This window comes from Sus scrofa, chromosome 6 (genome assembly GCF_054392235.1).
Source record: "Sus scrofa isolate SSC_HxYL_T2T_F1_AM1 chromosome 6, Sscrofa_HxYL_maternal_Yorkshire_Landrace_v2.0, whole genome shotgun sequence".
In the NCBI taxonomy this organism is placed as follows: Eukaryota; Metazoa; Chordata; class Mammalia; order Artiodactyla; family Suidae; genus Sus; species Sus scrofa.
In genome coordinates this window covers 16759031-16786005 of record NC_139388.1, presented here as the reverse complement: position 1 = coordinate 16786005, position 26975 = coordinate 16759031, and the positions used below count along the sequence as shown (strand labels likewise).

At 43.5% G+C, this 26975-nt stretch overlaps 1 protein-coding gene across 1 annotated transcript in view; it reads left to right on the top strand.

Moving 5' to 3' along the window:
* Positions 1 to 26975, top strand: part of ZFHX3 (zinc finger homeobox 3) — a 996345-nt gene that overhangs the window by 648807 nt on the left and 320563 nt on the right. Inside the window, exon 6 of the mRNA XM_084959702.1 lies at positions 18518 to 18597. The gene's annotated coding sequence lies outside the window, so the exon portion shown is untranslated. The remainder of the gene's footprint in view (positions 1 to 18517; positions 18598 to 26975) is intronic.

Below are 26975 nucleotides of genomic sequence, written 5' to 3'. Positions count from 1 at the left end.
GCACATATTTTAGGCTGTGGGAACCATACTGTCTCCGTCACAACAATGCACCTCGGCTCTCGTAGCCCAACAGCATCTTAGACGGTATGTAAATCAATGGTAACGGCTATGTGCCAATAAAACTTTATTTATAAAACAGGTCAGGCCTAGGGACTGTGATTTGCAGTTCCTAATCAATAGCCTGGCTTTGTTGTTGAAAACCATTATTTGTGCTTTGTTTTAATCTACTCTATGGGATTGTCAGGACCTCAAGGACAAAAGTCTTTGTTAGGTGTTTGTAATGCCCTCTGCTCCACGTCTCCCAAGCCCAGCCCCTGGGTCAGTACATACATGCTCAATTTAACTATCTCATGGGAAAATTTTATATTTTTTGTGAATAGATGAACTTATACAACCAAGCCAGGCTGAATGCCCTGAAGAGTTAAATCAGGGACAAAGAGACATGTAGTCCTTACAGAATGAGAGACGGCCCTTTGCACGTCAAATACGTGAATGTAGTAGAAATGTCACCGACTGATCACTGTCAAATCCTGAGGGAAAAGCTATGGAAAATACAGGAAGACCACATGTTCCTGGAACATGAGCTCTGTGCATGAGCAATGCCATAGATGACCAGGAACAGGGGTAGCCTGAGTCTTTCTGAGGGACATGGTTATAACTGAATCCACAGACATTCTTTAGAAGCAATTCTTATTCTTCTTCTTAAATCTATTGTTTGCCATTTAGACTCATCTGAAAATAAGTATTTTTATGTGTGGAATTATAACATTCCAGGAACAGGTAGATTAGTAGTTTAGAGCATCAGGGCTTGGAGTAATAACCTAGTTCAAAACTAAGGGCCTTTGCATAAATTCACTTCTCTAAGCCTCAGTATTCCTTCTGCGACCTGGGAATTCTGTGAGGATTGAATGAGACCAGGTATATGAAGAACTTAGTATAGGGTTCGAGACAGAGTCAATATGTAGTCATTTTTAGCATCTAGTAATAGCCGTAGTCGTAGAAGTCAAAGTCACAACAGAAAAAAAAAAAAATAGTTGTTTCAACATATGACCCAGGAATTCCACTCCACTGCACATATCCACAAGAAGGGAAAACCTATGTCCGCACAGAAACTTGTACACACATTTTCACAGCAGCATTATTCTTAACAGCCAAAGAGTGGCAACAACCCAACATCCATCAACTGTTGAATGGATGATCAAAATGTGATCCATCCACTCAGTGGAATATTATTCCGCCATAAAAAGCGGTGAGGTACTGACACACATGCTACAACATGGATGAACCTTGACAACATTGTGCCTAATGAAAGAAGTGAGTCACAAAGACTAGCTATTGCATGAGTCCATTTATACAAAGTGTCTAGAATAGTCAAATACACAGAGACAGAAGGGGCGTCAGTGGTTGCCAGGAGCTGGGAGGAGGGGCACCAGTAAGGAAAGAGGAGGAGTGACGATTAATAGGAATGGAGCTTCTTTTGAGAATAAGGAGAATGTTCTAAAAGGAGACAATGGCTATTGTTGCACAACTCTATGAGATACTAAGTCTACTTTAAAAGAGTAAATTTTATGGTATATAAATTAGAGCTCAATAAAGCATTTTTTTAAAGACCTTTCCTTTTAAAAAAAAAAAAAAGTCAAGTAATTTATTTATCCTTACCAAAAAATAATCTGTAGTATATACCTTCTTTTCCCTTGATGAGCTAGAAGTTTATGGCTTAAGAATTTCCCCCCCCCCAAAAAAATGTGTTACGTACATATATTTTTTACAAGCAGATTAGCGCTCAGTATAGTTTATATTCCATTTGTTAAAATGAACTTATCGGAGTTCCCGTCATGGCTCAGCGGAAATGAATCTGACTAGCGTCCATGAGGATGCAGGTTCAATCCCTGGCCTTGCTCAGTGGGTTAAGGATCTGGTGTTGCTGTGAGCTGTGGTGTAGGTCGCATTGCTGTGGTTGTGATGTAGGCCGGCAGCTACAGCTCTAATTCAACCCCTGTCTTGGAACCTCCATATGCCACGGGTGCAGCCCTAAAAAGACAAAAGACAAAAAAAATAAACTTATCAAGGGCGTATGTTTATATGCCTTTTATAAACTCCAGTTAGTTATAAACTCCAATTAGGTATAAGAAGTACTCAGTGTCGAGGAGTATCTGTAGGGTCTGCTCTGTGCTGTACATTACCTTGGACAAAAGGATGGAGGTGAAATAAGGTCATAGGGTCATTAACCATATAGTTCAGCAGGTCTTGGCACAGGAAGATTTGGTCACACTTCAGTTTTTCTGTAGTTTTTATCATAAGAACAAAGGGGTTCTTCCCAAAGATAAATCATGCGATCATCTTCTCGTCATGCCTTTTCAAACCCATCTTCCCAAGGGCACACCACCCCCACCCCCACCAAAAATCTCAATTCCAGAGTCTAGAAGTTTCAGTAAGTTCGGGATCCCTACGTTTTACCTAAGGAAAGGAGCCCACCAGGCCCTGCATATATGGACAGCATTTTCTCCCTTGAAGACCTACAGTCATAGAAGGAGTGTCGGGGTTTTAGGAGCATGAAGATCCTAGGGAAGCTTGCTCACCATGTAGATTCCTGGGCCTTAGCCCAGAAAGGCAAACTCAGTAGGTCTGAGAAGGAGCCCAGGAGACAGAGCATGCTTTAATAAACATCCCAAGTTACTCTGTGCGGGAGTGTAGGCACCCCACTTTGAGAAATGCTGTTTTCGGAGTTTAGAAACCAATGCGCTGCTGGCTGTGTATTGAGCACTGGCCTCAAACAAGCCACTGTCTAGGCCCTTTGGGAGGTGTGGCGACCTAGAATCTGTCCCGTGAGGAGCACATAGTCAAATCTGGGAGGATTGGAAAACTCAAGCTTGAGAATTGACTTCACACATTGCATGTCATCAATAACGGACGAGTGACTGAGACCCAGACTGCTCCATGGGCCCAGGTGGTGGAGAACTTCACAGAGGAGATGCCCCGTTGGTAAAGCAGAGCGAGGCCAAATTCTGGAAGGCCCTAAAGGCTTGGCTGAAGGACTGAGACTTTACCCATAGAGCGTGGGGGGCCCTGAGAACTTGGGAACGGAGAGTGCCAAGTTGAGGTGAGTGCTGTAAAGGGATTATTCTGATGGATGATAAGTCTCTGGGAGCTTTGTTGGAATGAAATGAGAACTAAATGATGAAGCACCAGCATGATGGTTGAGTCCACAATAGATTGGAGCAAAAAGGGGATCTAATCAAGGGTGAAGGGGCTAAGACTGGCCTCACAGCAGAACAAGCCTGTCATAACAGAATTCCCATTTTACCTAATATCTCTTTTACCTCAAAGAAGAAGCAGGAGTTCCCTGGTGGCCTATCAATTAAGGATCCAGTGTTGTCATTGCTATGGCATGGGTTGGATCCCTGGCCTAGGAACTTCTGCATGGCCCAGGGCACAGCCAAAAGAAGGGGGAGGGGGCGGGGGTGGGCAATACTAATAGCTTTTCTTTTGTAGACTCATTGTAAGACAGATGCTAATTTGAAGGAGGCATCGAGGAAGTGAGGTTATGATAGCAATAATAATGGACGTGAAGATAGAAGTAAGGATTTAACCAGCCTCAGAGATTAGGAAAAGTGCCTGTGGGGTGAGGAAGGGGAGGGGCGGGGTGCGCCACATGTGCCAAGCCCTGTTTGGGGTTCTTGCCCTGAGGACCTTGCTCCCTGGAATGGGACATTGCTTGCCATGAAACCCATCCACAAGCACACTAGAAGCAACCTTTACAAAGGGTCGCCATGACCACTCAGGAAAACTTCCTAAGATGCTTGACCACAAACAGAAGCTGGTCATCGTAAAACAGTTAATAATCATATATCCAAACAATGCCTAACATTCAAGGAAAGGCATCCCTAATAACAAAGCTTAAAGGAGAAACATAACGAGGTTGGTTATTATTTGCTACACGGTTTTGGCTATGTAACAAACCACCCCAAAACTTAATAGCTTTCAACCGTCGATCATTTCCCACAATTCTGTGGGTAGGCTGGACAGTGCAGCTGTTCTGGTTGAGTTGACTTGACGGAAATGAACAAACAAGAGGGGCCTCATTCTTGTGGCTGGCAGTAGGCTCACTATCAGCTGAAGTGATGTTCTCACCCTTCAACAGGCTAGCCCAGGCTTCTTCACATGGCCTCAGGGTTTCAAAGGGCGGCAAGAGATGCAGCCTCAGTGCACAGGTATTTTTCAAGCCTCTGCTTATGTCACATTTTCTATGATCCCTTTGGCCAAAGAAAGCCACACAACCATACCACAATCTGTATAGACACTAAAAGCACAGATAAAATGGGGGGGGGGGTAGATGTGTGACCATAGAGATGACCTATATCTTGCACCTCTGAAGGAAGCAGCAATTTTCTACTTAATTCTGCTTAAAGGATCTAGAAGGATAAGGGTCAATGTTGGGCTTATGGTATACTTGTATGAATGTGAATGTTTGAATTATTGTGAAAGAAATTCATAAATACACACTATTGATAAATAAAAGTCTTGAAAGAGAGGAGAGAGAAGGAAGGAGGGAAGGAAGGAAGGAAAGAAAAAAGAGAGGGGAGGAAAGGAAGAATAAGAAAGGAAGAAGGAAAGAGAAAGATATTTGGGTTGATATATCCAGTTTCACTACTTTGCATTGGCAGAACACGACCAGTCTTATAAAGACTCTAAACTATTTGGTTGTCATCACTTGTCTTGTAAAATAGTCTCCTCTGTCCTGAACTCCTGAGAGGGTCAGATTTCTGCCTCTGAGGAAATGCTCAGCAGTGCACATCCAGGACCCTGTCAGAGAGCAGAAGCCCAAGTTTCCATTCCAGGCATAAATGCTTGGACTGCAGACCTAGGCTTGGAAAGACTGAAGATGCAGACCAGCCACGCCCCATTCTGAGGACATAATTAATGTGCTATTTTTTTTTTCACCAACAAAGGATTACTAAAATACTGCATGATTTCCTTCAAAAAATGTGATCCTCCCTTTCCTGTCTCATTTTTCTTTTCCTGGATCTGAACAAGGTTTCCACTGGCTCACAAAAACAGTTATTTCTGTTCTGTTTTCCTCAACTCATCTTCCAGTTCCTTGATCCCAAGGAGTCCAGAAATGCTAAGGAGAACTGTTAGCAGAAATTTAGGGGCTGCGTCTCTCACTCAGGGCTCTTCTCTAAAATGTTTCTCCTCCTTGTGAGGACAGTGGCTTCTTCTGCATCCCACAGCAAACCTCTTGGTGTTATAAAAAGCCAACTAACTAAATAATGCCATAGGAATCTTAATGACTAGGGTCATTTGGCCAACAACATCACAGTTTTTTCCTCTCAGAACTCAAGCATTTAAAATTACAAATATCTCATCCAATTCAAATTTAATTACCACTGTTCAAACTTTAAGAACTTCCTCATTTTCAATTACATGAAATTGGAAATATGAACTACTGCTGCTGAAAAATGGTGAATTGATTCCTTTTTTAAGGGAGAGCAGGAAAGTGGTGCCATTGTCATTTCTTCTGGATACAGTTTCTATTGTTGACTGGCCATTTCTTTATCAATCTTCCCAAATCACTCAGGTCTGTGATGTGTTGATGTCTGATTTGACCATAGACTCTTGTTTCCAGACGAAATGTCAGTGTCCCAGAGCTTGGCTGATGCAGCTTTGACAATGGAAAAGGCCGTTTTAAGTAAGAATTGGGATGGGAAATCAAGGACTTAGTCGCTTTTAACCCAAGCTTGGAGCCACTTCTGCAGCATCTGTTGAGCTTGGAAGGTGCAGCACCTGAAGGGCTTCTAAAGGATCCCGTTCATGACTTGTCTTCCTTCCTGTGAAAGTCTAGACATTAGAATCAGGCACACCTGGCCATGCTTTAGAAACAGGGCTGCTGGAAAGGCAGGGCCCTGAGCAAAGGTGTCCTTCAAGAGAGTCTTACCTACTTGAAAGATAGCACCTTAAAATTATGGTGGATTCATGATAGCAGGTCTCTGAAAATCCATTTCAGTATGCTTTATCATCTAGTCCTTTGTCTCTAATGATCATTGTTGAGAAAGAAAAAACCCAGTTTTCTTTTGCTATCCCAAATCACTTTTTTTCATATTTTTATTGAAGTATAATTGATATAAAATATTGTGTTAGTTGCAGGTGTACCGAAAAGTGATTCATGTATATCAGATATAGATAGTAGACATATTCTTTTTCAGAGTATTTTGCATTATATGTTATTACAAGATATTGAATATAATTCCCTGTGCTACAGAGTAGATCCTTGTTGTGTATCTCTTTTATATACAATAATGTATATCTGTTAATCCCAAACGCCTAATTTATACCTCTCCCCTTGTCTTTTGGTAATCATGGATTTTTTTCTGTCTTTGGGTCTATTTCTATTTTGTAAATAAGTTTATTGGTAGCATTCTTTTTAGATTCCACATATAAGTGGCATTGTATGATATTTGTCTTTCTCTGTCTGACTTACTTCACTTAATATGATAATCTCTAAGTCCATCCATGTTGTTGAAAATAGCATTAGTTCATTCTTTTTATGGCTGAGTAGTATTCCATTGTGTAAATGTACCACATCTTCTGTATCCACTCATCTGTCAGTGGACATTTAGACTACTTCCATGTTGTTGGCTATTATAAATAGTGCTGCTATGAACATTGAGGTGCATGTATCTTTTTTGTATTTTGAGTTCTCATCTTTTCCAGATATATACCCAAGAGTGAGATCATAAATATAATTCTGTTATATTTATGATAAAGTTTTTTAAAATGCTGTTCTCCATAGTGGATGCACCAGTTTATACAGTGTAAATTAGTGTAGCCAAATCACTTCTTTTTTTTTTTTTTTTTTTTTTTTTGACTTCTTAGGGCCGTACCCATGGCATGTGGAAGTTCCCAGACTAGGAAACTGTAGCTGCTGGCCTACAGCACAGCCACAGTAATGAGGGATCCAAGCCACATCTTTGACCTAGACCATAACTCAAGGCAACACTGGATCCTTAACCCACTGAGCAAGGCCAGGGATTGAACCCATGTCCTCCTGGATCCTAGTCAGGTTTGTTACCACTGAGCCACAATGGGAATTCCCCAAATCACTTCTTTAAATGGAACCTACTCACCTACCTATCAAGTAGTTCATAAAATAGGCCTTATGTTTATGTTTCCAGAAAAGAAAGTTACAAATAAATAAATATGTGTGTATGTATATGACTTATATGATGGTATAATGACACGCATCAGAAATATGTGTGTGTATCATTATATCACTAGCATCCATTTGAAATGGGCTGCATCTCGTCACCACTGGCATTTCTGTTTACATGGAAGGTGGGGAGTGGGGTGAAAACTTTATTTCCACTCAGCTTCCTCTTTGGAAACCAGAGTCACTATGTCCAGGAGATGCTCCCAGTTTCATGTTGGAAGAACGTCCTTTCTGTTGACCCCTTCGAGCCCTTGAGATTATTTACCCTTAAATGCGTGCTGTTTTGCCTTCAGAGCAAGGAGAACTGTCTTTAAGAGTATAAGTGCCAACTGAAAAAAAAATCCTTTATCTTTATGTTGGAATTCTATTCATCTTTCATTTCCACAAGCTTACCTTTTAGTTTGTTTTTTTTTAAATGCCCTTCCCTACACACACGTCCCCCATTCTTCACCTATCTTTAGTATGACAAGGTTTTCTGAAGGTTGAGGATTTTGTATCTGACTTACAGCTTTTTCCCTGAAACAAGTTTCTATTTACCAAAATCTCACATTACCATGGTAACTATCGAGAGGCCCCGAAAATGTATTTGTTTTTTCTGTACTCAACCTACGGCAGAGTCACCGCAAATGGCCACAGAAATTACGTTAAGAATTACTTCCAAGGCCGAGAAAGAGCCACCCACCCTCTCTGTCATTCATTTCTTTCCATTTTAGTGTGTCACGGGGGGAGACTGAATGGCCAAACCCAGGAGGAGAATAAAACCATCAGTACAGACTCTTCTTGTTACTTCACAGACAGGGAGAGACTGTCCAGTGGCTGTGTGTGCCCGGTCAGTGGTGCGGGAGAGAGAAGAGGAAGTGGTGAAAAACGGAACAGGAAACAGATGGGAGATGAGATCTCTCAAAACTCCCAAAATTCTGAAGAAAAAAAAAAAACTCAGACCAGCCTAGTTGCTTGAAGATTAGGACAGAAGTGAGGTCTGAGCATTGTAGCAAAGAGAGCCCAGCTGAAGCTGGCCAGGCAAGGAGTCGTGTCACATGGCCACCAATTCCAACTGACCCCAGCACAGTGGCAGCAAAGGGAAGTGAGAAAGCTGGACCATTTCTGAATTAATTTGGGCCAGGAGGTGGGGAGCGGGCTGAACCTCTTGCAAGGATTTTCTCAACTCTAGCTCCACACTGAAGGCTGAAATCTCGGCAGTCATGTGATTTGGGCTGAAGAATGTGTCTTTCTCCACTAAGAATTGAGAGGTATTTACTAGGAAGGAAGCCTGTAGTGGTGGCTACGGGAAAGGGACTCAGACTTCTACATCTGCAGCCTTTAGGGCTCCTGTGAGGAAAAGGAGGGTGCGGAGTCTGGAGTAAATGGGTCAAGGTCGTATTCAGTGACCTCCCCTCCCCAAAGCAGAAACATCAAAGAAACCAAACAATTTTATTAAAAATGCATCCCAAAGTGCCAGGTCAGAGCTCTGGGAAGAACGGTGGTGCTGATTATCTTCCTAGGTCGGAACCAACATCCAGACGCTGTCCTTGTCTTCGCTGGTTTGGCAACTGGGGTGGAGGGGCAGGGGGAGGGATCACTCCCTAACCGCCAAAAGTTGAACCTGCTTCCTGGAGAGATGCTAAAATCTGACAGTCCAGCAGACCTCCTCCTAACAAAGCCTGATGACAACGCCATCCAAACATCCCAGACACCCCTCCCCCTTCCAGGCAACTGCATTTCCCTTGTGACCTTGCTCAGCCTGTGGTCAGGAAAGAGCCTTTGAACACATCTCCAGAGCTGCAGCGATTAGAAGGTCTTTGATTACTCAGCTCAGCTGGTCCTCCCTTCTCTCCATTTCCCCCTGTCCCCTCCCTCAGCCCCCTTCACCTCACCCAGTAGCCCAGACAGGTTTTTTTTTTCTAACACAACCAATTTTTTTTCCTCTCTTTTCATTTTCCTATAGCATCCTAAACCTCAAGATGTGGTTAACACTAATCCTGATTTATTTAGGGTTTATCTGCATTATTAATTCCAATCATGGAAGAAAAAAAAGTGTTCCCGGCCCTCATTTGTATACAAAGTTTGGGTGTTTATAAAAAGACCAGCAATCCCTGGGAAACATATTTTCTTTAGAAATCTTTTAAATCCAAACAACTTTCTTTTCTAGACAGAAAATATTCCTGGAGGTGGTCCCCCCTCCTTCACAATTTCATTTATTATTATTTTTCCCTCAGTCGAGATCCTTTGAAGCTGCTTCCTGCATTAATCTGGACTTAATATGGATTTAAACATTTACAATGGAAAATAATTTGGGTTAAAAAAATAATCTCCCTTGATAAAGCTAGAAAACCTCCACAACTGTCAGCATCTCTGACAGCCAGGAATGGAATGAGATTCTTGAAAATGCATATGGAAGAAAGGGAAAAGCAAGACTAACAGGGTATGTGTTATATTTTATATCTGTCAGCTGTTATGACTGACTGGAGTTGAGTGATATCCAGGGTCTTGACTTGTTGTTTGAATGAATTCATCATCACTTGGAACATGTGAACAGTTATTGGTGCCCAGGATATACTAAAAATATCTCCCAGTGGAGTGAGAGAAGGCTGTCTCTCAGAGGTAGCAGCCTGCATCCATCACTCGGAAAAAGGCTACTCACTAAGAAACAGGTTCTAACCCCTTCCTTACAACTTCTGTGTTCTTCAGCCTATTAACTGGCGTAACACTGGATATTGAAAGTTCACATTTCTTTGGGTCGTGCCCCCAGCAAGGCCAGTGCTACCCCGGGAATTCTTCCTGGATTTGACTCAAGGAGAACATGGAGATCAGAATATTTTCATGGGAATTTAAAGGAATTCACCTTAGTCCTCCAAGGCTACTTTGTCAGACCTCAATGCTGAAGGCTTGTTTTGATTTCTGGGGGATGTACAAAATGCAACTAAGCTGAATCCAAGAAGCACCCTTTCTCCAGGGATGGAAAGTAACATGGCACAGATACCATCACTTTCCATTCCTGTGGCAGACATCACTAATCAATCACAGCATCCTTTCCCACCGAGCCAGGAGGCAGCCTCTGTATCCTTCTCAACACAAAGCACCCACAATGGATCCAATTTGGGACACTTATTGAAAGCCATTCACCATTCCTGTGGGCCTTTAGATGGCTGACTGATCTGGCTTTTAGCATCCCCCTTCAACCTACCTTGTTCATTGTTTCTGGCTCCTATTTCTGCTCTTGATTATGTGGGGACATAGCTCAGGGAACAATTCCAGAAAGAGGGCATGGTCCCTTTGACTGCCATAACTTCCAAAATAACCAGTCCTAACCAGATAAATTGGAAACCGTTGCTCAGAAAAAGCCACCCCATTCCTGTTTCTGAGCCCCAGAAAGTCTGTCTCCTGCAGACTTTCTTCCAGCATCCCTCAGTCACGTGGGCCAGGATGCAGGGTGGCTGGGATAAACTTCTAGAACTCACTTGCGCACTCAGAACCAGTTATACCACACTCAGAGCCTTCACTCGGTTCCTCAAGGCCTTCTCTCAATGTGCCTTTGATCATTTCCCCCATGTTCATTCTTCCTAAGGCCCCTGTTAGGCAGCCACTTGCCATGGTCCACATGCGACCTTGCTTTCCCATCCAGAAAGCTTTCCAGCCCTCACACACGCTCTATGCTCCTCTAAGATGTCTCCTCAGTTAACCGACTCTATAGCTTCCACCACTTTTGGTCTGTGCCATACAGTTCAGTTGAATAATGTTTCCTTCTTTCCAAAGTAATATAAACTCAATCTAGACATTTTAGAAAATGTAGATATACCAAAAAGTAGAAAATCAAATTGACTTCTAAATCCCATGAGGATGTTCATATTGATGTATATATATGCTTCTCTCTATAAGAAATAGTTTTTAATTATAAAAAATTCATATAAAGTGGGTGAATGTTATGGTTTCTTATGTATAAATTATACCTTAATAAGCTGATCATACATCTAAACGTTATACATAGAAAAGAGTATATATAGTGTGTCTCTGAACTTATACATGCATTTTAAACAAAAATATGAGTTTCGTATTCTATGTACACTCTTGGAAAGTCTATAAACTTTGTTGTCTGTAATCTTTTAGATCCTAAAACATATAATTGAATAATCTTAGGGGTTACACCTACATTTGCAGTATTGCAAAGATAGCTCAATATGTTCACTCATTCTTTTTTATATTTCTGAACAGCTATATTGAGATATAATTTCCCTACCTAACGATTCACTGAGAGTGTACAATTTAATGGTTCTGGGTATCTCTTCACAAGGTTGTGAATGCATCTTCATATTCAACTTTAAAACATCGTTAGGAGTTCCCATCGTGGCGCAGTGGTTAACAAATCCGACTAGGAACCATGAGGTTGTGGGTTCGGCCCTTCCCTTGCTCAGTGGGTTAACGATCCGGCGTTGCCGTGAGCTGTGGTGTAGGTTGCAGACGCGGCTCGGATCCCGCGTTGCTGTGGCTCTGGTGTAGGCCAGTGGCTACAGCTCCAATTAGAGCCCTAGCCTGGGAACCTCCATATGCCGCAGGAGCGGCCCAAAGAAATAGCAAAAACACACAAAAATAAATAAATAAATAAATAAAATAAAACATCTTCATCACGCCAAGGAAAATCCCCCACACCCACTGCTGGTCATTTGCCTTCCCACTTTTCTCCAAGCCACCTCAGCCCTAGTCCACCACTCATCAACTTTCTGCCTCGCTGAGTGTTCACGTTGTGGACATTGCATAGGAATGGAATCATTCCATCTGTGGTCTTTTGTGACTGGCATCTTTGACGCGGCATGTTTTCAAAATTCACCCACACATTGTAGCGTTCCTTCATTCCTTTTCATTGCCAGGTAATATTCCATTCTTTTTGCCCATTCTTTATAAGAGTTTGTGTTTTGACATTGTGGTAGTGATGTTGATTGTAGTCCTTTACTGAATTGAGTGGCTCTTACATCTCCCATCTGTGCACCCTTTAATCATTCCAGTCATTATTTTTTAGAGGATTCTACTGAACTTACAAGAAATCCAGTTCCGTTCATCAGATACGAAATGCTGGGGATACAAAGATAACTGGACACACAGTCTATTTACATCAAATCGTAACAGCAAACCATGTCCATGCATCACTCTGATACCTCTAGCTTTTAACTCATACTTTAATTTACATTAATTGGATGTAAATATATTAATGTTTTTCAAGTTAATGTCACATGTTTTTATGTTTCTACCCATGCTATTCTGTAAGCTACCCCCAAACAGGATCTATGGATTCTGTTTCTTTTCTTTTCTAATAATAGCGATGATAATTAGAGCAGCTACCATTTACTACGTGTTTATTTGATCTGCACAACAATCCTGTGAGGTAGCTATTGTACCTTCATTTGCTGATGGGGAAACTGAGGCTCAGGGTGATCAAGCAACTCTCTGAAGGCCACCCTTGTGATGAGGGTGGTTTCTGGACCACCCTCGCCCCCGGCTGCATGGAGGACATTCTCAGCAGCCAGTCAGTGATACTGTCCACCTGCCATGCTGGCAGGCAGCTCTGCAACTCAATCTGGGCAACCTGAAATAGTCTCCAGGGATAAAAGATAAAGTCAGAGAGTCTCAAATCTTCATCCTGAGGCATCTGTGGTTGTGTCCATTCCATTCGTCTTTTGACAGTGTTGGAGACTCTCCCCCCGCTCCCAAAGAGTTCCCCCTGCTTGGTACAGAAATCATTAGATGTTGTCTCTGGAGTTCACTATTTTGGAACAAAACTTGAGAAGATTCACCTAGGGATAATAAATTAGGAAGTTCCCCACCTCCAAGATGCATCATTTGATAGAGCAGCGTGATAGAGGGCAGGATTTGAGAAGCCAGGCCTCCTGTTTTGGGTCTCTAGAACTGTCCAGCTGCCTTCCTGAGACACACTTGACTGTTCTGTATGTCATCCTCAGCAATAAGGCAGGTTACCTCCGTGAATCTACATATCACAATGAAGACATTCAATAAATATTAAATCATAATTATTGTTTCTTTCACATTCGTTGACAGGATAAAATCCTGGTAAAGAGCCTTGAAGGTCTAATTACTTCGTAGGCACTGAAACCAAACTGCTAGTTGAAAAATTAATTGTGGAGCCGTCGGAGATGGAGGAGTAGGAAGTTGTTTTGAGCGGTGGTGTCACTTTGAAACTCCATTTAAGATGTGGAGCAATAAATACCAACGCGAGCTGCCGAAAGAGACTGAGCAAGTGGAGACTAGGTGTGCAGCTGGCACTGAATGGACCGGAGTTCATTTACTGATGACTTTGGCACACAGAATACGTGTTGAATGAGTGACCAGCTGAATCAACTAATAAGCAGAAAGTGTCTCTAGGGATATTTAGAACAATATACACATGAGCCCCATGGTGCACATAGAGGCCACCAGTATTAATAAAAATAATTGCAATAGTAATTAATATTTTCTGAGCCCTAGCTCTGAGCCAGGACCTATTTCAAGTGCTTCAAATGTATTATCTCATTTAATCTTGGCAACACATTGTGAGGCAGGGAGTTCCCACTATGGTGCAGTGGGTTAAGAATCTGACTGCAGCAGCTCGGGTTTCTGTGGAGGTGCGGTTCAATCCCCAACCTGGTGCAGTGGGTTAAAGGATCCAGCATTGCTGCAGCTGTGGCATAGGTCACAGCAGTGGCTCAGATGCATTTCCTGGCCTGGAAAACTTCCATATGCTGTGAGTGTGGTCATTTAAAAAAAAAAAAAAAAAAAAAAAAAACATGGAATTCCCGTCGTAGCGCAGCAGAAACGAATCTGACTAGGAATCATGAGGTTGTGGCCTTGCTCAGTGGCTTGAGGATCCGGTCTTGCCGTGAGCTGTGGTGTAGGTCGCAGACAGCAGCTCGGATCCCACATTGCTGTGACTGTGGGGCAGGCCAGCGGCTACAGCTCCAATTAGACCCCTAGCCTGGGAACCTCCATATGCCGTGGGTGCGGCCCTAAAAAGACCAAAAAAAAAAATTGTGAGGCAAATATCCTCATTTTAAAAATGAGGAAATGGGAGTTCCCATTGTTGCCCAGCAGAAATAAATCCGACTAGGAACCATGAGGTTGCGGGTTCGATCCCTGGCCTCACTCAGTGGGTTAAGGATCCGGCATTGCCATGAGCTGTGGTTTAGGTCACAGATGTGGCTTGGATCCCGCATTGCTTTGGCTGTGGTGTAGGCCGACAGCTGTAGCTCCAATTAGACCCCTAGCCTGGGAACCACCATATGCTGCAGGTACAGCCCTAAAAAGAAAAAACAAAATAAATAAAAATAAAATAAATAAATAAAATGAGGAAATGGAGGCATAAGAGAAGTAACCTGACCAACATCACATAGTTTAAATTTTTTTTGACTGTGCCATTCTCTGATCTCTTAAGAGATCACTGAGTTTCCAGAGCCTTGAAAAAAATATATATCCAGAGGAGTCTGCTGTGGCACAGTTAGTTAAGAATCTGGCTGCAGCAGCCTGGGTCCTTGCAGAGGTACAGTGTCCTGGCCCAGGGCAGCGGGTTAAAGGATCCATCATTGACACAGCTGGGGATCAGATTCAATCCCTGGCCTGGGAACTACCATATGCCACAGATGCAGCCATTTAAAAAAAAAAAAAAAAAGAGTTCCTATTGTGGCTCAGCATGTTAAGAACTTGACTAGTATCCATGAGGCTTCAGGTTCAATCCCTGGCCATGCTCAGTGAGTTAAGGATCCAGTGTCGCCGCAAGCTGCAGCGTAGGTTGCAAATGTGGCTGGGATCTGGCGTTGCTGTGGCTGTGGTGTAGACTGGCAGCTGTAGCTCCAATTTGACCCCTAGCCTGGGAACTTCCATATGCCTTGAGTGCAGCCCTAAAAAGAAAAAAAAAAATCCATGGGTTTTTCCAATCCATGGTTTTCAAAGTGATCCATGAAACCATGGAAGTTACTTCAGAAGTTCCATCAACAATAAAGTATTTGTGCCAAACAAGGATAAGTCTAGCTCCCTGAGGAAATATTTGCTGCTAGAACCTGCTTTGTATATTCCATTTCCACATAGCATTTTCTACTTAAACAAAAGGGAGAGAGAGCGTTCCACTGTTACATTTTGAGGCTGCAAATGGTTTGTGACGCACCAGGTAGGAAATTCTATAAGCTTTGCACGCCACACCATCTCTGTTACAACAACTCACTTCCACTGCTGTTGTGCAAAAATGGCCATGGACAATATGTACATGAATGAGTGTGGCTTTGTTCCAATAAAACTTTATTTATAAGTGTAGACAGTGGGCCAGAGTTTGCTAACCTCTGGTCTTGGTCATCCTCCCATGGTCAAGGGGACCAAAACTTTCTAAACACTGGGCATCCTGCTGACTCAAAAAAAGGAGGGATGTGGTCCAAGACCCCCATACCTATGAATGCCCATTAGCAGAAGGCCACAGCGTAAGGGAAAGGAAAATGAATGTGTATTGAATGTGAACTTTGTGTCAGTTACTCTGCAAATGGTTCTACAGCTGAATGAAGCCGCCTGGTACCTGTGAAAGGTGAACAGCAGGGTTCCCTTCAACAAAGAAAACCCTCGGACTTGGAGAGGTGAAAATAGTAACAAGAGTCAAGCCAAGGTCTCCGTATGCGAGGACACCATGTGGACGTGGCTTAAAGCCGTGTGACTTGTCCTCTCGTCTAAGAGACTGGAAGGTGACTGAGAAGTCATCTTCAGTTGACTCTTCTCTAGGAAAAACCATTCAAGTTCCCTTCATATCCTCACTTTGCTCCTTTGAAATGCTTCACCAACTCTATTAAGTTAGAGGCTTAAAGACTAGTGCGACCATATCTATATGAGTTTTCCCAAGGCATTGTACAAGAGGAGAATAACCTCGCAATTTCAATAAGCTGCTCTCCCATGAATGCTTTCGAGTCTTTTATTGTCTATCTTAGCGAGTGGCATCAAGGGCGTGTATTAGCTGGTGATCCTCCATGATCCATGTGTCTTTTATAAAGATCATTTTTTATCTCTGTACTTTGTTCTCTACCTCCTGTCCTTATCTCTCGAATTCATACTATGCTGGGAAACGTTGGCATTCTAAGTCTTCCATAACCTCCTTTTCCTCAAATATTGAATGGCACTACCAGCTTGGTTATACGGCCCCAGGAGATAAATCTAATTTCTTCCTCCTGCCTGGGATAGGTTGAGATTTTGAGGCTAGATGTTGATGGTTGGAATGCTGAATCTCTTCCAGAACACACATTTATTGTCTTCCTTCATGTTTGCCAAAATGCCTTGCAGCCAAAGGACCTCTCACATCTACCGTCAATGCATTCTGGATTCGTTTCCTCTCGAGAACCAATCATCCCCATTCAAGCAGCGGCAGAATGGCTAGCGCCACCCCAGAAGTCAGACAGCACCATGTCTCATGGCTCTCGATTCTGAAAAATCCCATGTCTGAGAGCCACCGCAGCCCACCTCCACAACTGCTTGTGAAACAGGAGAGAAATCCATCATGTGGAAAACTCAGCCATCAATAAGCAGCTCTGCAGGCCTTTCAGTTAGGGACCAACCACAGACCTGGCTCTCCATCAACAATCAAACAGTCTTTAGCTGGGATCAGCCGCTTCCATCACCTCTGAGACTGGCAGATTTCCAATAAAGCCAATAGCCCCACCCCCAGGGTAAGGTCATCAGCAGGAGGCAGGCATTGTGGTTCAGCCCAGCAATTTGACAACGGTGTTAGCTTACACTCTATTAGCCAGCAGCTACACCCTGACCCCTGACCCTGACACTGACCTCAGAGGGCCCTCTCCCGAGGTAGACTCTGATCATTTGTGGTGGCCCGCCCTGCTGGTTAGCATGAGAGAAGGCCCATCAAGACTGAGCAGGGCTCCCTGGTCACCCCTGCTCCCAACAGGAGGCTTAAGGCTTCAAGTACAGAAACAAGCCAGAGTTGAACCCAAGATGGCAAAGGTGAAAGTTCAGAAGCATATCCATCAGCAGCCTGTCACCAAAAGACGATGGAAGAACCATGGAAGCTTTCAGCACAGGGAAGAGCCGTTGTCTCCAGACAGCTCTGCTCCTTAATGGAAAAGACATATCAAAATATGGCTTACAAAATACAAAATAATGGACTGAGATGTACATTATATGAGAGTGTCAGATTGTAATGTACTTTACAGTGGGGGAATTAGATTGAAGTGTTATGCCAGGGTAGTTAGGTTGAAATATGGATTATCCGAGGAATGGTAGCTTGAGATGTGCTTTATAACACAGTTGTTAAATTAAGACTGCACGTCAAGGCAGGCATTAGCCTGAGATGTGCATTATAGCAAAATTGTTAGGGGAAGATGTGGGTTCCACTTTGGGAGGGGGATAAGAGCCAGAAAAACACCTTGTATGGAACAGTATTCGAGGTTACAGAGAGCCTTCGGCATTGCGTGGATTTCGGGGGTCCGGATGAGAGCATGTCTTCCATGAGTCTAGAGAAAGGGTTCCTTCCCTTCTCCTCTCTCCGCAGTCAACCAATCTGCCACTTTCCCCACTTTTCCTGTTAGGGACTGAAAGGCCTCCCCCATCAATAAAAACATTAGCTCACTAAACAGCCTGATGGCTTTTCCTTCCCTGGCTTAACCCTTTGGGAGCTGGGGTTTCCTTTGGATTTGTAAAGATATTGATCCCAGATAATGTTTGCTTTTCTACCTCTCTCTTTCCTCGCCTTGATGGATCGGGTTAGGGCTGCATCTCGGCAGCCAGCTCCCCGCAGGTACCCGGGGAAAGGAGAGTGGAGGGCAAGGCAAGCGTCAGGTAGTTAACACCCCCAACAGGCTTTCCAGGGACAGACAGGCAGTAACACAGTGACAGGGGAGAGGTGTGGATGCTCCAGTCACTTTCCATCAGCACAGGATATCGCTTTCGATCTTCCTCATTCCTGTCGTGATCCTTGTACCAAAATGTCTTTTCTGCAACTTCAGAGCGTTGTGTAATTTCTAATTCATATCAGAGGCTGTCTTGAGGTTGGCCGCCCTGAGTTGCGTTTGTAAAGACTCCTTTCCCAGTGAAAGAATGTGCGTTTTCCCAGCTTTGTCAACATGGGATGGATACAGGTATCTGGGTCACTTGCTTGCGCCAGTGGCCTAGGTGGGGAGGACATTAATAAACCCTGGCCTCAAATGCAAATCTTACCCAAGAAAAATAAGAATGGCCATGAGAATGAAAAAAGATAGCCGCCTCCTCTCGCTCATCTGCCGCTCGGTCTACATCAGGTTCACGGATCGTCTCCCCAACAGTGTTTTTGTTCTTTCTTCTCGTCCCCAGGTCGGAAGATATAATTTACAGCCTCCAGAAGTCTCGCCGAGCCTGATTGGATGGTGTCCAGCTTTGCCGGAATCAGGGAGGTGAGTTCCAGCCTTCTCGTTTCTCAGTGAAAGAAAATGTTATACCAGGTGAGTGAACGCGGTCATAAAGACTTTTACCTGCCAGACAAGGGCACCCAACAAAACCAAACCGTTCAAGGGAAATTGCAGTGTCATTAGACACCTCCACATTGTGCCCTGAGGTCCCAGGAAAGAGGCCAGCGGGCAATCCTTGGTGTGTTTTGTCAGGCCCTGGTTGCCTAGATAGGATAGTGGGTTTTAGCAAGATCACAACCCTTGCCTTCTGTGGCTGAGCGTGCTCTGGACAGGACACAGAAATGTGACAGAAATATGTTGTCCAGGTAGGCAACAGCATCGTCCCTCCTAGCGGGTCCTTGCCAGCTTTGGCCTCGGGGAGGGCCTTCTTCCTCCTCCTTTTTCTGAGCTTTTCCTGGTTAAGCCCTCCTTAACTTCATTCTGATGTGTTCGTTTCTCTTCTGGGTGTCCATTCCTGCCTCATTTTCTGACATCACGTTTTCCTTAAAAATAGGCTGCAAGAGCTATTTCTAGCCCCTGTCAAGGGATCTGTCCAGCCAGACTCCCACGGGATGTAGGAATGAGTTTAAAAACCCATCCCGGAGAAGGACGTTAAAAAAAGAGAGGTTGGCTTAGTCCCAGACTCCTTTTTTAAACAAATCTTCTATTGGGTCAAGTCAGATATTTGGGGCCCCTCCCTGTAAGAGGAATTACATTATGGTTCTCTTGAAACGCCGCCTAAAATGCCACTCTAAAGAAGCATCACATAATATCACAGCAGAATCAGGGTGGCCTGGTGGCTGGAAGCAGCTCTGGAATCCATGTCCACCCCAACCCGCCGTGTCACTGAATTGCTTTGTGAATGTGGGCAAAGCACTGGACTCTCCTGAGCCTCCGTTTCTCCATCCATAAAATGGGTTCAGTGGTAGTATTGACCTCCAGGTTATTAGGAGGGCTGAACAGGCTAATGCATACAAAAGGCTTAGTCTTATGTCTGCCACAGCGTAATCACTCAACAGATGGCGGCTTTAGCACCATGCCACCAACTCGCCCATTTACCTTGGGCTCCCCTGGCTTTGATGTATCACATGCCACGCCCACCCTCGTGCACTCGTTAACACATCTGGTTTTAGAAATACGCTGTGTGCCTCAGCCTCGCTCCTTTCCAACACTCCTGTTTATGAGGATTTTCTCTGTCCAGGGAGAAGGGCAGCCCTGCCAATGAGGGGCGAGACCGATTAAAAGGGCCTCACCGGTGGAATATAATCCCTCCTCTGTACTCACTGGTGACCAGCCACGGTTGTCTTTCAAAGGTAACAGTTCATCTCCACCGTGGGGATTGGCGTACGGTCCACAAATAGGGCCTAATGTGATCCGACAGGCCTGATTTCTCTAGATATATATTAAAACAACATGCTCAGTGCTGATGGCTCCCAGGTCCTGACCCTGAACAAGGCCTTATGACGTCAGGCAACCTGCCCGGGAGAGCTGGCGGGGGCAGAAGGCCAGAGGGACAAGGTCATCGGCTAATGAAGTGGTCAGCATTGAGTTTCTGTCACTCAGCTGGTTAAGAGGAAACTGAGAGGGAAGTCAAAGAAAATGGGAACATTTAAGGAACAAAGGAAAAGGCTACATTGCCGCTAAGGCTCCGAAGGTGAACTCTTATCTGCGGGGGCGGTGGGGGGGTGATGAAATGCAGCCCATCTGAGCCTCTCTTGGAGCCTCGTTCGGCTTTATGTGCTGAACATGGACTGGCTGAAAAAGCGTTTAGAAGAAGCTAACTCTCTGTGACTCCCAAGTTTGAATGAAAACGAGCAGGTACTAAACCATCCTGCTCTTGGGTTCACTTTGGTTTCAGACCATGAGGAAAAGTAGTCAAGAACACAAGCTTAAGAACGGAATCCAAACTGATTCCCTCTGGGCTCCCAGCAGACTATCCTCGGAGCTTCAGCATCCTTACCTGGACAGCTGCTAACGGTACCCACCTCAAAGGGAGCTGAGTAGAATTAGATGAGAAAGTGCATGTATAGGGCTTCTCGCGGTGCTTGGAAACCGTTACTCAAGTGTCCGCAGTGTTGTTATTCCACATGTTCTGACAGTCCTAAAAGGAGTCGGGCTTTTGAAAAATGGATAATAAATCGTGTGTTGTATAGAAACAGGACAGTTACACCCGTTTCACGGCAGCCATTTCTAATGCCTCCCATTGGGGGAGCACTTCAAACTTTTGAACCACTCACCTAGTCAACAAATCATCAATGGCAAGTGCCACGTGCTAAGTGCTATGCTGGGTCTTGGGGCAGAGTTGCATTGAAGAGAGCCTTTCTTGACTTTGTTCTTCACGGCCTTGCTGGAGAGGCAGAAATACCGAGACATAGCGCATAAGTGGTGGTCTCTTATAAGAATGTGGCATGGGCTGGGGACAACCAGCTCTTCTTGAGAAGGTCAAAGAGAAGTCAAAGAGATGAGGACATTCTGATCTTGACCCTCCAAAGGATGCCTTGAGACAGGTCACACTGCTCTCTCCCCCTTCCTTTTATATGTAAAGAGGTTGAGACCCAAGCAAGTTAACCCTTGCCTCGTTTGCAGCAGTGCATGGTAGGATGGAGACTATTACCCCGGTCTCAGCAGGAGGAAGCCTTCTCAGCAGCATCAGAATGAATTGGGTCTACTGATGGCCTTCCGAGGTCCCCAAGCCTTTCTCCTCCCCGGCACTCTCCCCAGACACAATCCAGCTCCTAAACATCCCAATGCCCAAAAGGGCGGAATCTTTCAGCTCCATTCCCTGAGTTATTACAAAGCTTCTTTCAAGTTTTTTCCCTCCCATTTCTACAAGTGAAGCGCCATGGGTTAGGCGAAGAAGCACTGAATGGGGAGATCACGGACCAGGATGCGGAGCTCAGCAGTGCCATGGTTTCCCTCAAGTCCCAGAGCCGCGAATGTCCCAGGTCCCCACATGAGGAAACCTCCTCTGCCTTACAGAGATCATCTGAGGGTGAACTGAAAGCATTGATCCAAGGAAGCACTTGGAGTGTAGAGTGGGGAGCATAAAGTTCCAATTGAAATGATTATCAGATTAGACTGTTGTAGCCTGGGAATAAAGAGTTGGAACATCACCAGGGAATCAGCTCCCTCTTCCCGTCATGACCCAGGCAAACACTTCTTTCTCCAGATCCACTTCCTTGGGACTTTTGGGGGACCTGGGGACACTGGCAGAACAACATGGGCACTCATGTGCCCTTAACCAAGGCTGCTCTCATTTTTTCTTTCAAATATAAACCTAACTTTAAGCTTTTTTCTGATTATAAAATATATAATCTCTTTTTAAAGTCCGATTTATCAAAGCATAACGAAGATTAAGATCACCCAAAATTCCACCACTCTGAAGCAAACACTCTTGACCCAGACCATATCCTATCAGATGCCTTGTCTGCAGACATATACATATATGTGTCTTATTTTATGTCTGTGGTATCATATTATGCTTATGTCCAAAACAACACAGCCCCTTAGTGAATTACAGATTTGCATATTTCTTTTCAACAACTGCATTGCCTTCTGGTGCTGGATGTACCATTACTTAACTAATCCCCTGTGGGTGGGTGGTAATGTTATTTTAAACAATACTCTAAGGAACATCCTCGTGTTTGGTGAATCTTTATAATTGTCTCCTTAGGATAAATCCCCACAAGTTGGAATTTCTGGGAAAGCTGTCCCCTTCAACCAAATGTTAAGAAAGATTTCAGGTGGAGCATTGAAGGACCCAAAGGGCAATGACCACCCAAGCTGAAGAGTCCCATCAATCCTAGTGACCCGTAACAATTGCCAGAACCCTTATCCATTCCTCTATGGAGCTGGGAGGGTGAGAGGAGGTGAATTTTCCTATCCCCAAGATTAAGCATCATGCCAGGAGGGTCTATAATGATCTGCTTCTTTGCTTTTACTTCCCACCGCCTACACTTCTTGCCCTGGCCCTTGGACCCAGTGCACCTCATACTGCTCTCTCTGCAGCCCTCTTCATCCCCTGACTCCTGGACCATCGGCCAGTGAATTCCATTTTCCCTTGACTGGGTTTTCCTCCTGCTTTTCTCCATATGGGGCCCAAAGGTTGATTAACTCCTTTGGGGAAGAGGAGGCGCTTGAGACCAGCCAAGCAGTGAGTTGGGTTGGGTGATTACACTGCAATATTTTAATTTGCCTTTGGACAAATTCTCCTAAGCTTTCCTGAGAAAATCTCCCATTAGACGTAGTCATTTAATTTAAGAACAGTTGGGAGAAGAAGATGAGCTAAGACGACAGATGGAGGAATGCAGATGTGTATGTCTTGGAGAGGAAAGCGCTCGGAGGATTTGGCATCCGGTGAAGCACGAGGTCAGCTTCTGCGGTTGTGTCCCTGGGCTTGAGAAATGTTCAAGAAATCACTAAAGTACAGTGATTTTTTTTTCTCAGATGACAAGCAAGTTTCATTATTTTCTCTTGTCTATACAATCGTAACAAGGTCACCTGAAGAACTGGATGGCCTCTACACATACCTCAGGTCTAGTACACACAAAAAATAAAAATGTGGAGAAAAAATTTGAGTAGCCTTGTAGGAAAGCAAAATAAAGCAAAGAAATAATAACAAGGCTTCTGTGGAGAGAAATTTTCTTTGGTCACATGGCCACAAAGATAACTTTTTTTAATTCTATGCTTACTCTGATTTCCTTCAAACAGATTTTTCTGAACATCCTAATTTGGTGTTTGCATAATTCAACATCTATTATTGTTTTAGGACCATAGTTATTATTTTAATTATAATTTAAAGCTGCCTAATATACCCAGAGGTCACTGGGCACCTAAAAGAAATAAATAAAAACAACTTGCCATTTTTAAAAGCAGCATGTTTATTTGGAAGTCCCATGAGCCACTCAACTAAGACATCATAAAACCTTCAAATAAACTAAAATGGAAACTAAATAAAATGTCCAGTTTTAATCTCCTTAGAAGGCATGCAGGAGACGGTTGCAGCTAGCAGAGTGCTGGCGTGAGAACTCTCAGCATGGCGTTTGGGAACCCCAGTGTGTGTCTTGATGCGCACATCCCATATCGCAATCAGCAGCATCCTAATCTCAGGTGAATCATCCTTGAGTCTTGATGTGAAGTTTTAGCCAACAGGAAGTCAATCTAGCGATGAATTTGGTACAGCAAAAGTAAAGGGAGAGTTCCTGCCGTGGCTCAGCAGAAATGAATCTGACTAATATCCATGAGGACACAGGTTCCATCCCTGACCTCTCTCAGTGGGTGAAGGACCCAGTGTTGCCATGAGCTGGTCTAGGTCGCAGACATGGCTTGGATCTGGTATTGCTGTGGCTGTGGCCAGCAGCTACAACTCCGATTCAACCTCTAGCCTGGGAACCTCCATATGGCACAGTTGCAGCTCTAAAAAGACAAAAAACAGGAAAAAGAAAAGGGCATGCCAGGGGCTTGGTAATGCCTACCCCCTGACTGTTCTATCCAGGTGGCATTTGATGGCTTTCTCCAATGTAGGTGTCAGTAAAGCAGATTCAGGTCTCATTAACTCTGATGTTTTAAATGTGGAATTGCTGAAATATCAAAGTCTAGTGATTTTACATTTGGAAAGTGTGAGAAATTTCAAAACAGTTACATGATGTTCCTACATGTGAGTTTCCATAACAGAAAACAGTAAAATCATTTTCAAACCATTGACTGCTAGTATTCTGCATGTAATCAGAGCTGTTATGGTTTGTTAAGCAACAGAATTATCTACTGGGCAGAAGGTTTATGCTGCTGTAAGACCTTCTAGCTACACAAGTGTGCAAATCAGTAAATATGATAGAATCCATCGAATAAGCATTGTCAGGATTTCCAGAGGAAGGCATCCAGTCCCTCCACCCCCAGAATGGCCTGAAGTAGCTTAGGTGACTCTCTTTGGGATCCAAAGAGCTGTCAAATTTGGATTCCTTAAAGTTCCAAGAACAAGGAAGAGAATGGGCTCCCAGAAATCTCTTTCCTTACCATGGAAGAAGAAAGAACGAAAAGAAAAGGCAATGTAAGGCAAAAAGAGAAGAGAAGAAAAAGAAGTTGATCCTCAGAGTGCAACCTCCAATAGCTTCACGGACTAAGCAAAGAATTCAATACTATGGGAATAGTGTAAGACAATAGGGAGAGGTGGGGAGTATGGAAAACACACACAGCCTATAGAGCAACTGCTGCTCAACTCCAGACAATGACTCCCAGGCGCAGTGTAACCAGAATCTTCAGGTTTTCAAGAGAATCTGGAAATAACTTTTTTTAAAAAACTTGAACTATCTCTAACTTTGAATGTTGGCAATCAATTTGCTATAAACACCCACACAACATAAGAACCAAATAAAAAATCAGCATGCCACATTCAGCCTGTGGGCTGTAAGTTTGTAAACTGTCTGAGACAGAAGTAAGCATATGGGAACTGAAAAGAGGCACAGATTCTGAAGCATGAAACATAATTTATATTAAGGATTCTTTCATTCACGGTTTCAGATAAGGGAGAGTCTTATCAAGTCTTCCTGCTAATTCCCATCTGTAAAGGAAAATATACACTTTTTCTCTCTCATGCTATCCAATGCCCTCAAACCTAAAACAACTCTTAATATCCTTTCTTTTTGATTATCTTGTAAGTATTAGGCAGGCAAACAAGTTCTGAATGGACTGAGCTAGGAAAATGCTTCAGACCTCTTAGCATTCTGAGATGAGGATGGGTGGATACATAGAAATTATTTGTAGAAGGCACAGAGTTATTTTGCATCTATTTGGAATATTTCTTGGGTGAATTATAAATTTTACCCATTATTTAAGGATGTTATCCTTACAACAGTTCTGGCATTTCAGCTTAAAAATATTGATATTCAGCTGGTGTCTCAGTCAGTTTTTACTAAGTAAAGCTGCAGTAACAAACAACCTCCAAGTCTTAGTGATTTATGACAAAGATACATTTTCATATACAAAATTGCATGAAAGTATCTGCTACATTTCAACTAAATTGCATGGTGTATTTTTGCTCCATTTCATCTTTATTCTGAGTCCTGTTCCAAAGGAGCAGCTTCTCCCTGGCTTCAAAACAATGTCCTGCTAGAAAAAGAAGAGAAAAGAAAGTACATAATGGCTTTTAAAGCCTCTGCTCAAAAGTAGCATATATCACTTCCTCTCGTATTTTACTGGTGGCCATAACAAGTCACATGACTAAGCCTGATGTTGAAGCCAGAAAAGTCTTACCCTCTCTCAGGGAATGGCAATATTTAGGGACAATGAAACAATCTCCCACAGAAGGTACTGCTCAGGGACTTTGAAAGGGAAAAATAAGGGGACGCTCCCCAGCATCTTCTTTTGGAGAAACAAACCTAGCCCTCACGCTCCTTTCAGACCTTGGTAAGGACCATTCAGGTCATTTGAGCCGTAAGTGATTAAAAGATGGTACCTAGAGTCAGACTTCCTGAGTTTATATGTTGACACTTGACTGTATTTCTCAATCCTCTTGTATATTATTTTTTTTAAGAGATACAAACATTAAACACGCCTGCCTCATTAGGCTGTTGGGAGGATTCAGGGAGTGAAGAAATGTACTTATAGAGAGAGAGAGAATACTTAGAACAGTGTTTTGCTCATAATAAGTATTGGTTATTACTACAGTGATGATGACTAGAAAACCGTTAGCTCAAATGCATCTCAGCCTCCTTTTCACCCCTCCATTATAGCTAGATTAGTCCAGGTTTTTTTTACTTTAAGGATGCCATATTAAAATGCACATACTTCTTGAAGGTATAAACCCTTACATTCTTATCAACTATTACCTTTGGGGAACACTTTGAAGGTAGGTTCCAGGAGAATGGGATAGGACAGGGTCCTGGAGACACTGAGATGGAGAAAATAGAAACTGGAGAACAAGAACCTCCAAAATAAACTTCTCACACCTGATGGTTTTACCAAAACCAACTTAGACCAGACCAGTGATTCTCATCCTTGCATGGCTACACATTAGAATTGAGAGGATATTCAGACCATACCCTGGACCAATGACATCAGAATCTCTGGATGAGATGCAGAGATTAAACTCCCAGGTTCTTTTTATGTAAAACCAAGATTTATTAGCCCAGAAGCAGTCCACCTTCCACTCAAAGTGTCTGATTGCCTCCTTCTTGGTCCAACCTTTGCTCCACCCTGGATCTGCATTAACCCCCGTTTCTCCAGCACAGTCCAGATGAAGTGACTAGAAGAGGGACATTTGCTAACAAAGAAGAGGGAGAGATATGGCCCAAGTCAAGCATTTGTCTTTCCTCTCTTCCTGATTGATCACTTTATACAATAATAAAACTTTTAAAAGGTTGAACCTGAACTGAGGCTGTGACTGTGAC